This window comes from Oncorhynchus masou, chromosome 32 (assembly GCF_036934945.1).
Source record: "Oncorhynchus masou masou isolate Uvic2021 chromosome 32, UVic_Omas_1.1, whole genome shotgun sequence".
In the NCBI taxonomy this organism is placed as follows: Eukaryota; Metazoa; Chordata; class Actinopteri; order Salmoniformes; family Salmonidae; genus Oncorhynchus; species Oncorhynchus masou.
Window position 1 is genome coordinate 24,715,342 of NC_088243.1, and position 15,477 is coordinate 24,730,818.

General features: G+C 42.8%; 1 pseudogene; it reads left to right on the plus strand.

The window, feature by feature from the left end:
• The first annotated feature begins 1,010 nt into the window (after nucleotides 1–1,010).
• Nucleotides 1,011–13,972, plus strand: LOC135527170 (nucleolar protein 10-like; annotated as a pseudogene).
• Nucleotides 13,973–15,477: the final 1,505 nt, after the last annotated feature.

The following is a 15,477-nucleotide window of genomic DNA, read 5'->3' on the forward strand; positions in this document are numbered from 1 at the left end:
TCCATGTAAGATATACTAAATACATTTGATTACACATATGATGCGAAAATTATACCAATATAGACGCTGTAATTATATGCTTCACATAAAAGGGATCTGACATCCCAGTAAGAGAATAAGGGCCTACTGTATGTCCAAAACAGGCTACACCAGCGTTTCCCAAACTTGGTCCTCAGGACCCTAAGGGGTACACGTTTTGGTTTTTGCTTATTCAAATGAGCAAAGCTTGATGATTAGTTGTTCATTTGAATCAGCTTTGTAGTGCTAGGGGAAAAAAACAAAATATGCACCCCTTGAGGTCTGAGTTTGGTAAACCCGGGGCTACACAGTTGTTTGCCTTCATGTTCCTGTTTTTTTACCTTTATTTAACTAGGCAAGTCAGTTAAGAACAAATTCTTATTTTATAATGATGTCCTACCCCGGCCAAACCCTCCCCTAACCCGGATGTCTCTTCAGTCAATTGTGCTCCGCCCTATGGGACTCCCGATCACGGGATACAGCCCGGGATCAAACCAGGGTCTGTAATGATGCCTCTAGCACTGAGATGCAGCGCCTTAGACCGCTGTGCAATTCAGGAGCCTGGAAACGCTTATTTTATTCAAAGGTTCTTCTGGCCTTAATGACTCCAACAAGATCTACAACTACTACCATTCAATAGTCAGAAGAATTTCAGAGAACTGCTTTGGGATCCTTTCTGCAAGATGGAGGATCCTGGGATGAGCCCTTGAGGTTGCCCCAGAGAAAGCTGAGACCATTGTGAAGGCCAATGTGGCTCTCCACAATTACTTTTGCACTACAGACACTGACAACACAGTCATCAACACAATACATCCACCACACGTTTTTTGAAAGCTTCACACCCACTGGGGACCTGCGTACTGGAGAGTGGAGGCAGCTGGTACAAGGGGACATCAGCTTCCTGGACCCAAGAAACAGCTCAACATATAGGGCAACCAGAGTTGCTATAGACAAGCGCAGCAACCTCAAGGACTACTTCCTCACACCAGCTGGTCAAGTGTCTTTCCAGGATGCTGCTATCACACGTGGCAACCTATAGTAAATTTTGGAATTTGGTTTGGAAAATGTGCGCATGTACTGTTGAGTTTTGGCAAGTCGTTTGGGACATCTACTTTGAGCATGCCACAAGTAATTATTTTTGTTGTTGTTTATGGGCACACATGGGCCATCAATGGGCACACCATCTGTTGTTTTGTGTCGTGTCGTCCACACGGACCTAAAAGTACAGACCAACGCGTCCTGTTGTTTGTAGTAACGTGGGGCATTAATATTTACTAATATTCAGAATTTACAAATATTGTACATTGGTGTTATGAGTGGAAAGTGTCTTTGACAGCCTCAACAATGCAGATATCCAGTGTAAAGATGTATAACTTAAGCCACGGAAAGTCTCTTCCAGAGGTAAGACACGGTTGCATGAATAGCTAATGTTAGCTAGCTAGTTTTCTTGTTAGTTTAGCAAGCTAACTTACAATTTAAAAAAGTAAGCGAGTCAGCTACTGCTATTATTATTTGATCACCAATTAATAACCAACTAAATTGCGTAGCTAAGTCCTTTTTTCATTAGTTATTGCGCTCTTGAAGCAAAGGCATGCTGAGCAACTAGCCAGTCAGGCAGCTGGTTAACGCTGCATCCATGTCATCAAGCATAGAGGTTTATATATTGCTGTAGAATTGTGTTTGAGGTCACAAAGTATGCAGTAGCTTCTAATAACCACCGTATGTGATAGCACACGTCTCAATATTTGTTTCCCAGTGCCTCTCAGATCGGGAAGAAATTGGCATTGCAAAATAAAGCTGTTGGTGAGTATTCCTTTACTAACTAATGGCTTACAGGTGTGTGTGTGCTGGCAAAGTGGCCAGACTATTATTTTACGCCTCACCTCCCTAACTGCTTTTTCTCAGACATCCAACGCAAGATCAAGCTCATCCGGGACTTTGCAATGCCCACAGTGTGCACGTCTATCAACGTTTCAAGGGATGGGCAGTTCATTCTAGCAGCAGGTGAGCATTTGGCTTGCTGTCATGTTCAGATTAAATTTGGCATATATCACTAGAGTAGACAGTATTATAAGTAATTACTCTTATGTATGGATTTGTCAACTTCTTTTAACATCCTTTCAGGCACATACAAACCCAGAATCCGATGCTATGACGCGTATCAGTTGTCCTTGAAGTTTGAGCGCTGTCTGGATTCAGACGGTAAGTGATAGACCCACTAGTTGCATTTTGCTACTATTTTTCTTCTATGGTCCTCTGGAACTCCGATGTGCTATGGGAATCCCTGCAAGTATCCATCCCTCCTTTTGTTGTGAAGTGAGTGGCTGGTCCATAAGAAGAATATCCAGCTATCTCAGTGATGGTGTCTCACATTTTAATATTTAACTAGGGTGCAGTCAGGCACACATTCTCAGTAAACACACCCCCAACAATTGCCACGCTGTGATGGACACCAATAAATACAGCTTTTGCATTGTGCCAAAGTCTTTGCCGGTAGATGTTATTTTTTTTCTTGTAGCTAGTTCTATGTTGTTTTTTTTTTTGCTTCGCAGTTGTGGCCTCTGATATTCTGTCTGACGACTACTCGAAGGTAAGACAGATTTCCTTGGTTGTTTCCTGCAGTGGGGGTTACCTAAACTTGTATTTTTTCAATAAATAAATGTGACCTGATATTGTGTGTGTGTAGCTGGTGTTTCTCCACTGCAACTTGTACGTGGAGTTCCACTCGTAGCATGGACACTACTACAGACGCGTATTCCCAAGTTTGGTAGGGACTTTGCTTACCACTACCCCTCCTGCGACCTGTACTTTGTTTGGGGCAAGGTAAGTGTTAAAAGCCTAAAGAAGCTGGATCATTCACTGTCTTGATATCCTATGTGTCATTAGACTTGGCTTCAAGTTGACAAGTTGGAGTTGTGTTACTGTTGACACTACATTAAGACATATCTTTTTCGTCTCTCTCAGCTCAGAGATATTCAGAGTCAATCTGGAGCAAGGCAGGCTCCTCAACTCCCTTCACACAGATGCTGTGTAAGTATACATGTACAATACTTTATTTGTGAATGCAGCTGTACATTAAAATACAATACTGTAAACAGTCATTACAAGACTCGTCAGTATGCATGTAGTGTGATCATGTCTCGTTTTGCCCTTTCTATGACTGACAGGGAGCACACTGTGTGTGACATCAACCCTGTCCATCAAGTGTTGGCCACAGGAACAGTGGAGGTGGGTGGAGCCTATGTACCGCAAAAAGTGAATGGATTGAACATTTTGGGTGTGTGTGCCTGTGTGTGAAACTGTTCCTTGTGTTGTCGGTGGTTAGGGGAAAGTGGAATGCTGGGACCCTCGTGTACGAAGTCGGGTGGGGATGCTAGACTGTGCCCTGAGCAGTGTCACAGAGGGAACAAAGTAAGTACACCACTAGAACATGAACAGTTAGATGCATCTAGAAAAACACCATTGTTCTAATCCATGATGTGAATGTGTTTGTCTTTAGAGTGGAGGGCTTGCCGTCGGTCAGTGCAACGGCTCTCTCACCATGGCTGTGGGAACCAGCATTGGTCAGGTATGAACTTTTACAATGAAGGTGTCGTAATAGCTGGGATATTGCGGAAAACTCTGGAATAGATGAATTTGACTTATTGCCTAACTGTAGTCCTCCCCACAAGTTTCCCTATTGAAGATCGGTCTGCCTGGTACTGTAGGTCCTCCTCTACGACATGCGCACCAGTCACCCCCTGCTGGTAAAAGACCATTACTATGGCCTTCCTATCAAGTCTGTCAACTTTCAGGACCACCGAGACCTGGTTCTGACCGCAGACTCCAAGATCATCAAGATCTGGAACAAAGATAAGGTAAATGTTTGTGAATGTTGAAAAAAACGTGATTGTTTTTTAAACTAGACATTTGGTACCATTTTGACAGATTGGACATTTGATAACCTAAGTGTTTTTATTGTTTGGATGTTCCAAAAACAGCAAAGATGATTTATGCTGGTTTAGAAAATATTGCCAACTGCGCTATTCCAAACTCACTTTGAATTAAAGCTGCAATATGCAGAAATCGCTCAGGCATTTCCTGGTTGCTAAAATTTAAATCGTTGCCTTATTTCAGTTTGTGACAAAACAAGAAATGTAGTGTCTAGTGTAGAGAATCATTGTACAGTCTAAACTGCTGTGAAATATATTTTCCATAACCAAAAATATTTTATCTTCCGATGTTTGAAACTGGTGTACAAAACCGAAAACTAAAAGACACAAAAATACACTTAAAATGGCACACATAAAACAGATCTACCGCTTCTTAGACTTAGAAGGATCTATAATTCACATTTCTATGTGAACTTGGTCAGGTTGCCCAAAAAGTGTTATGTTCCAGCTTTAAGTATTTACAATAAATGTTGTGATAATATTGGGGAAATAGCTTTGCATTTTTCATAGTAAAGATGTGTTTGTCATTGGACACTTAGTTAATTAGTGGTCTGTACTTCATCAACTATCACAGTGGAAGAATTGATATTCTAACCATATCTCTGGTCTGTTTCACCCTAGGGGAAAGTGTTCTCCTCCATTGAGCCCCAGACTAACATCAATGATGTGTGCATCTACTCTGATTCTGGTGAGATCACCAGATACACTAAACATTGCTTCTGTACCAAGTTTATCTCTGAGGGTTGGTCAACAGACACTCTTGTTATTTTCTTGTGTAGTCATTTACCAGTATGCTCAACTACCACTAGATGGTGCCCATTGACCTCAACAAGTCCTTAACACTCCTGCAGGGTTGGCAACAGAAATGTCCCACAAGTGATTTAGTTTTATGTCAGAAAAAACTGTAAAATCACCATGAATTCGTAAATAAATTGGAAATCTATTTCCAGGTGTGCGTGTGTCCCAAAAAAATACATTGATTGTATCTCAATGTGATCACGTTTTGAAATGATTGTATTTGATCCCTTTTTGGGCTTAGTTATGGTCAATTTACAGTGTACTAATTATTTTCCATACCCCCAACCATTCTCTCCAACAAAAATCGTCCTACGGCTGAATTTAGTTGCTTACCCCTGTGCTACTGTAATGAGGGCTTGTACTGTGCTTTTTAAGTAAGACTGCCACACTGTCCACTGACAGCTTCTCTACCAGCAATTATGTCTAATTACATCAATCTTTACTGAGCACTTGAGTTAAACTGTTTAAGATGCTCATTCATGTTCATGTTTTGTCACAAGTTTAGTGAAAGGCTTAACTTGCATGTTCTACCCAGCAGTGAATAATCAATATCAAAATAGTATACCTAATAAAAGATTGTGTATGTGTGTATGTATATATATGTATATATATACATACATACATACACACACACACACACACACAGGGTCAGTGACAATAACAAATGTGCAAGGAGTATTTGAGGTAGAGATGTACATATAGGCGGGTATTAGGAGAAAGTGACTGGTAGCAGGATAAATAGTCAACAGTATGGCAGCAGCATAAGTGGTGGGTGTGTGTGAGAGTGTAGGTGTGATATACATGTAAATAGGGCTGGAAAGTGACTGGTAGCATGAATATATAAATATTTATGGTATATATTACCACTTGTGCGTACAAAACATTAGGAACATCTGCTCTTTCCGTGACGTAGACTGACTAGGTGAATCCAGGTAAAAGTTTGATCCTTTATTCAGCCCCAATTCAATTGATCAATCCTGCTTCAGTTATTTTTGGCATGTACATTCTCACCATGCGTGACTTCATCACAGAGATCACACGCACACCTCATCTCTTTGGTATTTCCGTTGCAGACACGCATGCCATTTAAGTTTTGTCTACGCCCGTGCCTCTTTCCCAACCATCCCATGATGAGCACGCATTGTCTCCGATTCAGGTGCTCTTGGCATGCGATGTTAGTGTGAAATTACCAAATATTTATTTTGTTAACCCCACCCTCTGCTCTAAACAATCTCTGAAGTTCCAGTGTTATTCATTTGGGGAGGAGTGCGTAGGGGGGTGTGGAAGTGTGTCAATGGGATGTTAGAACTATTCATTAATTGGGAAAGGGAACAAATAGGAATGGAGGATGTTCCACTAATTAGTCCCCCAGTCACACAAAATGTGAGAAGTGTTGTTGGGGGTTGGCGCGGCTACCAAAAGTAAACTGGAAGCGTCCGGAGTGCTCTGCCAGCTACTACTCTACTTGAGGCACCTATAGCTTCCCATGTGTTGTCTCACTCATAACTGGCCATAAAGGTGAGGAAAGCCGGCCATTTTAGACTATTGGCATCTGGCGCATCTCCGCCCACTATACTGTCCTACCGACCTCCCTCTTCTTTCCAGTAACCCTCCCTCCCCCAGGGCTATGCACATGTACAGACATCTGTTATATTCACTAAGTGTGTGACCGATACTGAGTGTACAAAACATTAGGAACGCCTGCTCTTTTCATGACTGACCAGGTGAAAGCTATGATCCTTTTTGATGTCACTTGTTAAATCCACTTCAATCAGGAGCCAGGTTAAAGAAGGATTTTTAAGCCTTGTGACAATTGAGACATGGATTGTGTATGTGTGCCATTGAGGGTGAATGAGCAAGACAAAAGATTTAAGTGCCTTTGAATGGGGTATGGTAGTAGGTGCCAGGCGCACCGGTTTGAGTGTGTCAAGAAATCCAACGCTGCTGAGTTTTTCACGCTCAACATTTTCCTGTGTGTATCAAGAATGGTCCACAACCCAAAGGACATCCAGCCGACTTGGCACAATTGTGGAAAGCTTGGAGTCAACATGGGCCAGCATCCCTGTGGAACGCTTTCGTCACCTTGTAGAGTCAATGCCCCAAAGAATTGAGGCTGTTCTGATGGCAAAAGGGGGGTGCAACTCAATATTAGAAATCTGTTCCTAATATCTTGTATACTCAGTAATAGTAACCAGTAGTAGGATAAATAGATACTAATGGCAATCAGTAAACAGCAGCGTAATGGTAGTAATCAATAATAGTTTTAGCAGCAGTGTTGGTGTGAGGCGGCGCAGTAGTTGTTAGTGATTTTTATTACCAGGGGATGGAAGCTGTTTAGGAGCCTGTTGGTCTAAGCCTTGATTCACCGGTACCGTCTGGAGCATGGAGAATCGTCCATGTATCGGGTGGCTGGAGACTTTGGCAATTTTCAGCCCTTTCTCAAACCGCCTGGCGCCTGATGCGCTGCGTCATCCTCACCACCCTCTGTAGGGCCTTCGGGTTGAGGGCGGTGCAGCTGTCATAACAGACGGTGATATGACCAATCAGGATGCTCTCGATGCAGCAGCTGTAAAAGTTCCTCAGGATCTGAGGGGCCATGCCAAATCGTTTCAGCCTCCTGAGGGACTGTGCTGGTGTGAGAGGACCATGATAAGTCAACGATGTGGATACAGAAGATCTTGAAGCTCTTGACTGGCTCCACTGCGGCCTTGTAGATGGGGGTGTGTACCCGCCCTTGTTTCATGAAGTCCACAATATGCTCCTTGGTCTTGCTGATGTTGAGAGAAGGATGAAGTTGATGTGTGCCATGGCCAGTCTTTCAAAGCACTTAATGATTACAGATGTGAGGGCTACATAGCGGTAGTCATTGTGGCAGGATGTCTTAGAGTTCTTGAGAACAGGAATGATGGAAGTCTGCTTGAAACATGTTGGGATTACAGACGGGAACAATGAGAGGTTGAAAATGTCCTTGAAGACACCGGCCAGATGGTCTGCGCATGCCCTGAGTACACACCCTGGAATACCGTCTGGCCTTGCAAGTGTTGGCCCTTTTAAAAACATGGCTCATGTCAGCCTCAGAGAGAGAGTTCAGTCAGTCCTCTGGGTTGGCGGGGGCCCTCACACAGGGCTCTTGAATTTGTTAAAGCATATCTTACATTTATTTTTCACATTCTAGAGTTAGTTTATTACTTTGCTAAGAATAGAGCTGTACAAAAAGGCCCATTGTCTGCTTTATACATTCAGGATATAATCACCTGTAATTTCACATCTTTAGCAAATCCCCAGAACCATTTATATGAATGATTTGTGGTCTGGTGAAGATATGAGCAAGCTAGGCTTTTGTCAGTAATGGTAACATACATTTTAAAACCCAGCAAGACTTTTTGGTTCTTTTGCTGTTGTCAACTTGTCCCTCTCTAGTCTACTGCCTGCAAACGTACTACTGTCATCCTATGCTTATGTGGGCTATGCTTTCTGCGTGTACATGCAGTTAGGGTTTTTAACTGGAGTCGAACAAAACCAGCAGACGCATTTGTACAGTTCCACTTTCTTAGTTTATTACTTTGCTAACTTCAGTATCTAAAAATGATCTGTCTATATCGTTAGCTTATCTCACGCTTTTTTCTTCTTTTAACGTCACAGGTATGTTCTTTACTGCCGATGAAAACCCCAAGATGAATACGTTCTCCGTCCCTGTGAGTTCAACAATCCTCACACTCCCTCAGGCTAGTTTTGCCTATCTCTATGTGCCGCAGGTTTGGTTTGAAAGTCTTGGTTTGAAATCTTCCCATGAGATAGATTTACTCCAGGGTGTTAATTGAAACCAAACAGACCAAGGCAGTATAGAGAAGGCACGAAAGGCCGATCTCTATTTGAGGGCTTTAGTGTTTGAGACATTCATTTGTTTGGTTTGGCTGGTTTTCATGGTCCGCAAAAAAGCTACACCAAGGGCGCTATTCGTAGAAAGCTGCCCATCTGGTTTCACCTAGAAAGTGCCCTTGTTGGGTTGTGAATGTTCTTCAGCAACAGGTCGTCTTGTGCCTACCCCTATACCAGCTTTTCAGTTCTTCTAGGAAAAGTGTGTGTACACTGTAAAGTAGTCTCTGTTTAGGAAGATGTGTGTTTACACTGTAAAGTAGTCTCTGTTTAGGAAGATTGTGTGTACTCTAAAGTAGTCTGCTTTGAAAGATGTCGACCCTGTCACATGATTCGTTTCTAAGTACTGTCTCATTCATCAACCACTGATTAGATCACTGTGGTGTTGAGCTACAGACCAACAAGGTCTTAACTAGCGTGTGTTTGGGCCTAAAGAGAGCTAATACTGAACTTAGGAAATATTGTGTTTATCTGTTAACAGCAAACGCGTTATATTTTTTGCTATTGGTGTTTTAGAATACTTCAACGGCCGATATTAAACATTCACATAGCAGTGCTCAAACTGCCCTGAAATAAATAGCTACATTTTTCACTCGGGTAACCTCAAATATCACACAAAGTTGTGTGCTATGAACATCAATGGTAACCAACACAGTTGTCAACTTGTTTGGTTTATGATTCCAGTTCCTGAGAGTTTATTTCTCCCTAGGTTTTTAACTCGAGTTGTGTGCAAAGCCTTCAACGCATGCCTCTCTAGCTGCCTATAGAACAGTAGGGAAATGTTTGGAAGTTAACATTAGCCATTGGCTCGTCAGTGATTACACTGAGGGAAAAGGGGGATACCTAGTCAGTTGTACAACTGAATGGATTCAACTGAAATGTCTTCCGCATTTAACCCAACCCCTCTGAATCAGAGGTGCGGGGGGCTGCCATAACCGGCATCCACGTCTTCAGCGCCCGGGGAACAGTGTGTTAACTGCCTTGCTCAGGGGCAGAACGTCAGATTTTTACCTTGTCAGCTCAGGGATTCAATCCAGCAAAGTGGACATTCCGTAGACTTTGAGCTCTGATTTTATAGACAAACAGAAGTCAGTTCGGATTGAACTCAGTAGCATTCAATTATCTTAAGTAAAGGGGTGATTCCAATCTGGTAACGCAGGCAATTCTTGTTGATTCATCCTCAGAGCCCTTAGAGGATTGGATAGCTGCAAGAAACTACACCGAGCCATAGGAACGTTGCCAACACCTACCTCCCTTACCAGCCCTCCACAACAGTAGATATGTATTGAATTAGAGTTCTTCAAATGTTCCATGAATCTTCATTCCTTGTCCCTCCTTCACTTCATCCCTTGTTCTTGTCTCTCCTTCCTCCCCTACATGTTGTCCCTATGTAGGCACTGGGGCCTGCTCCTCGCTGGTGCTCTTTTCTGGACAACCTGACAGAGGAGCTGAAGGAGAGCCCTGAGAGTACCATCTACGATGATTACAAGTTTGTCACCCGCAAGGACCTGGAGAACCTGGGTGAGAGGGAGGTGGAGGTAGCGCTATTGGCATATTACCTATTATCTATTTGTTCCTCTCAAATCTACAGAAATACAAGTGCCTATTACGTAGAGGTTTGGGGCCTAGGAACCTTCCAGGGCTGTGTACACTACACTTTTCATTCAGTGGAGACCACTGAAAAAACAGAGGAATGCTTGGGTCAGCACTAAAGAGATCAAATGACATGGAGGAGAAAGGCGGTTATTGGGGAGGGAAGGAGAGATAGGGGTGGAGGAGAGGGACCAGGGGGGAGGGGAGTTCAGTTCACTGCAGCTGTGAAATGTGTTCTTGTTATGTAACAGATCTGCTGCGGGGCAGATAGAAACTCTATTTCCCCAGAAATCTTACTCTATCTGGTTACCACACTCTCAAACACACACATTCCTTGTGTACCACAACTATCACACATTCCTGAACTAAAGTGATCTTACAGGGACCAAAAAGCCTCATGCCAGTCACTAACAAGTTCATTCAGTGTTGAAGGAATGATGTTACACAACTTTATCTAAACTCTAAAAAGGTTTCTTACCAAATAGCTATGTTAGCAGAAAGGAGCCAAAACCAGCCTTGATGTCACACAGCCTCCAGGCAAAAAACTGTAGAAAACAGTTGTCTACAGTCATGTTATTTTCTTCCAGCACATTCAAACAGTCTACTTCACAGTTAATTACTAAGCCTTACTGTCCTTGGCATGTCAGCCAATTTGAAAGAGTACAAATATTTTAATGAATTTCACTTGAAATGTAGCCTGCCCCAGGGAGGTGGAATACAGAGCTATATATAAAATGAATAAATCATCAATAATTTTACAAATGTATAATGTAGCTGTTCAGGAAATATGTATGTTTAATGTACATACAATTTGAAATGTTACCTGCCCTGTGTTCAACTATAGGTCTGTCTCACCTCGTGGGATCTACTGCGGGCCTACATGCACCGCTTCTTCATGGACATCAGACTGTACCATAAGGTAGGGGGGTGTGTGTGTGTTTGTCTTCCTATTTGTCTGTGTATAACTACATATTCTTAGTTGATTGTCGATGTTAAGAGTTGTGTGTCTAAATACGTTTTGTGTGACTTGTCCAGGTGAAGACCATGGCCAATCCATTTGCCTACGATGAGTATCGCAAGGACAAGATTCGCCAAAAGATAGGAGTCCAGGACGCAGAGAGTACAAATCAAGGTGGGATATCCTACTCTGTGACTGTTAAAAATATAATACATTCAGACAGACAAGGATGTAAAAAGGGCTTTCTAAAATACATGACATCACCAAAAGTATATGGACACCCCTTGGATTTGTTTATTTCAACCACACCCGTTGCTGATAGTTGTGTAAAATTGAGCTCACAGCAATGCAATCTCCATAGACAAACATTGGCAATAGAATGGCCCGTACTGAAGAGCTCAGTGACCTTCAACGTAGCAACGTCATAGGATGCCCCTTTCCAACAAATCAGTTCGTCAAATTTCTGCCCTGCTAGAGCTACCCCAATCAACTGTAAGTGCTGTTATTTTGAAGTGTAAACGTCTAGGAACAACGGCTCAGCCGCGAAGTGGTAGGCCACACAAGCTCACAGATCGAGACCGCCAAGTGTTGAAGCGCGTCTAAATCGTCTGTCTTCGGTTGCAACACTCACTACAGAGTTCCAAACTGCCTCTGGAAGCAACATCAGCACAAGAACTGTTCGCTGGGAGCTTCATGAAATGCATTTCTATGACCGAGCAGCTGCACACAAGCCTAAGATCACCAATGCACAGTGCCAAGCGTCGGTTGGAGTAAAGCTCGCCGCCATTGGACTATGGAGTAGTGGAAACGCGTTCTTTGGAGTGATGAATCACGCTTTGGGGCAACAATTTGGGGAGGGCCCTTTCCTGTTTCTTGACTGGTCTGCACAGATCCCTGACCTCAACCCCGTCAAACACCTTTGGGATGAATTGGAACGCCGACTGCAAGCCAGGCCTAATTGCTAAACCTCACTAATGTGGCTGAATGGAACCATGTACCCGCAGCAATGTTTCAGAAGAGTGGAGGCTGTTACAGTGCATTCGGAAAGTATACATACGCTACAAGCTTGGCACACCTATATTTGGGGCCTTTCTTCCATTCTCTTCTGCAGATCCTCTCAAGCGCTGTCAGGTTTGATGGCGAGCGTCGCTGAACAGCTATTTTCAGGTCTCTCCAAAGATGTTCGATCTGGTTCAAGTCCAGGCTCTGTCTGGGACACTCAAACACTCAGAGACTTGTCCTGAAGCCACTCCTGAGTTTTCTTGGCTGTGTGCTTGGGGTCGTTGTCCTGTTGGAAGGTGAACCTTCACCCCAGTCTGAGGTTCATCAAGGGTCTCTCTGTACCTTCTGTACCTCTGTATCTTTCCATCTATCCTGACTAGTTTCCCAGTCGCTGCCACTGAAAAAATCCCCACAGCATGATGTTGCCACCACCATGCTTCACGTAGGGACGGTGCCAGGTTTCCTCTCGATGTGACGTTTGGCATTCAGGCCAAAGAGTCTTGGTTTCATCAGGCCAGAGAATCGTGTTTCTCATGGTCTGAGACTCCAAGCAGGCTGTCATGTGCCTTTTTCTGAGGAGTGGCTTCCGTCTGGCCACTCTACCGTAAACGCCTGATTGGTGGAGTGCTGCAGAGATGAATATCCTTCTGGAAAGTTCTCTCATCTCCACAGAGGAAATCTAGATCTCTGTCAGAGTGACCATAGTGTTCATTATGGAGTGTTGTGTGTAGATTGATGAGGGTGGAAAAACAATTGAATTCATTTTAGAATAAGGCTGTAACGTAACAAAATGTGGAAAAGTCAGTGTCTGAATATTTTCTGAATGATCTGTATAGCAGCAAAGGGGGACCAACTCCATAATAATGGCCATGATTTTGGAATGAGATGTTCACATACTAATTTTCATGTAGTGTACGTTTTATTGATTATTTGAAGGACATGGTGATACAGACAATGTTATTTAAGAAGTGTGTATATAGCTAATATATTGTGTGTTGTATGAATGTTCAGTTTTGCTGAGACCGAAGGTGAACAAAGAGCTGGCTCTCAAACTGATGGAGGAGAGAGACAATGAGGAGGAACTGTCTGCCAGGAAGAAGGGCAAGGTAGGAGCAAATACACCTGCACACACACTCGGGTTTCACATGCTACTGGTCTAGTGCGGACCCCATTTAGTTGACTGGTCGATAGGCTGTTGGTCGACCAATATTTTTCTTTGTCGAGCAGTTACAAATATGTGTATATTTTGTTTATGGCACACAAGACACCTGTCTGATTCACTCCTGTCTCAGTGGACTAATTAATTGTGGAGGCTACGGGGATGTCACACCAGTAGTATCACCATTTACTGTTAATTCACATCATTTCTAATTATTATTATTAGTTATGGTTATTTCATTCAATATATTTATTATTATTACAGGCTTTTACTGTTCTTATTGTTGGAGCGAACACGTTGTTTGCGGACTGCACAACCTTGGCTACACTTGTGAGGAACAAGTTTTGGTTTATTTCGTTCAATTTAGGAGTTGTCGTCTTTTTTATATATATACATGTGTCAATGTTGAGTAAGGACGTGCACCTGATTATACATAGAAGTAGGCCTAGGCTCCCTGGCCTGCATGCAAATGTAGGCATTTAAATATGCCCATTTGGGGATCTGATTGTCCAGAACCAGGCTCAGGGCAGGAAACAGGGTCAGAAGGGTCAGAAGCCCCGATTCTTCCAGATTAAGGTTGGTGAGGAGTTCCGCAGCTTCGGGGACATGGCCCGCAAGCAGAAGTTGCAGAAGTGAATAGAGTTTAATATTTATGTTATCCAGTGAGCTTCTTGCGACGCTCTAGTCTCGGAACAACTTCTGAACCATAACATTTTGAATAGATGCCACGGAACGTCACAGCACACAATCTAAAGCAAGCATGGAGTAGTACTACAGTGATTGCATCAAATGCCAAGCATTTTCACATTGTTACTGTCAATCAGCACAAATAACCAACCCTCACATGGACATGGTATATAGAGTAGTCAGTTATTTGTTTTCCCTTACAATGATTAGCAGGGAAACACGTGACTGTGTCTTAAGGTGTCTGACTGTGCTGTATTCTCTGCAGCAGACAGAGACGTATGGCCTGCCTTGGTCACAGCCTGAGAGAGGCTGTCACATCCATCACTGTATTGACAGGTGGACACATGCAGCAGGAAAGATGAGGACACGGGTCAAATATAGGAAGGGAAGAGTGTCCCAAGGGTTACCTCCCATTATGTAAAACACCCTCTACTTGGTTCTCGTGCTTCAAACTCATTAAAAAGCAATTATTTTACAGTGAAATAAGACTAAATGGTAAATAGTAGCACAGTAGTTGTAGTGCACCCCACTCTCAACACTTACAATTTGCAAAGATTTCAGGGCAATTACAAAAACAACTTATTGTTGGCATAAATGCTTTTTATTTATTTTTTTACTTTATTCACTCTACCCCTATTTGACCTTTGATCCTCTAATGAACAAAAATATGAATGCAACATCCAACAATTTCAATGATTTTACTGAGTTAGTTCATATAAGGGAATCCGTCAATTGAAGGAAATTCATTAGGCCCCAATCTATGGATTTCACATGACTGGGCATTGGCGCAGACATGGGTTGGCCTGGGAGAGCATAGGGACACCCACTGGGGAGCCAGGCCCACCCACAATTCAGACAATGGGTCTGTGTAGCCATGGGCTGTAACATAGTAACATAATTCAACTCAAAATATGCTATTCAATTCTTTAAAAAATGTATTGTATTAGTCTTATGTTTCTTAGGACCTTCATTAACTAATTAATCATGGATTTATTTGTCTAGCTCATATAATTAGCCTACCAGAACATATCTGACAACGTTTTGAGTATCCAAATTTAAGTAGGCAAACTGCTAACTTATGGCCTAAACTCACCAAAGGCAAGCATGCGAGGCATGTGCGTGGTTTATTTTAGAATGCATCGTTTTTAATTATAATGACCCAACCGAAACCGGGCTGACGGGTTATCCTCTGACGCATTTTGGCTCTTTTGAATTGGAAGAGGTAGCTAAGGGTTGAAGCTTTACCATACATACTAAATTAGACCAACTATCAGCAAAGATGATTGGAGATATGGACTATCATGCAAGCATACAGTCACTGCTCTGCCTTTTCCGTCCTTTCCACCCACCTTGCTCTGCTTTCTCTGCCCGCCCGGAGAAAAGCAGTGGAGGGTCTGAAAGCAGTGGAGGGTCTGACTATAAACTGACTACAACAACCGGGTCAAAGTTTAATG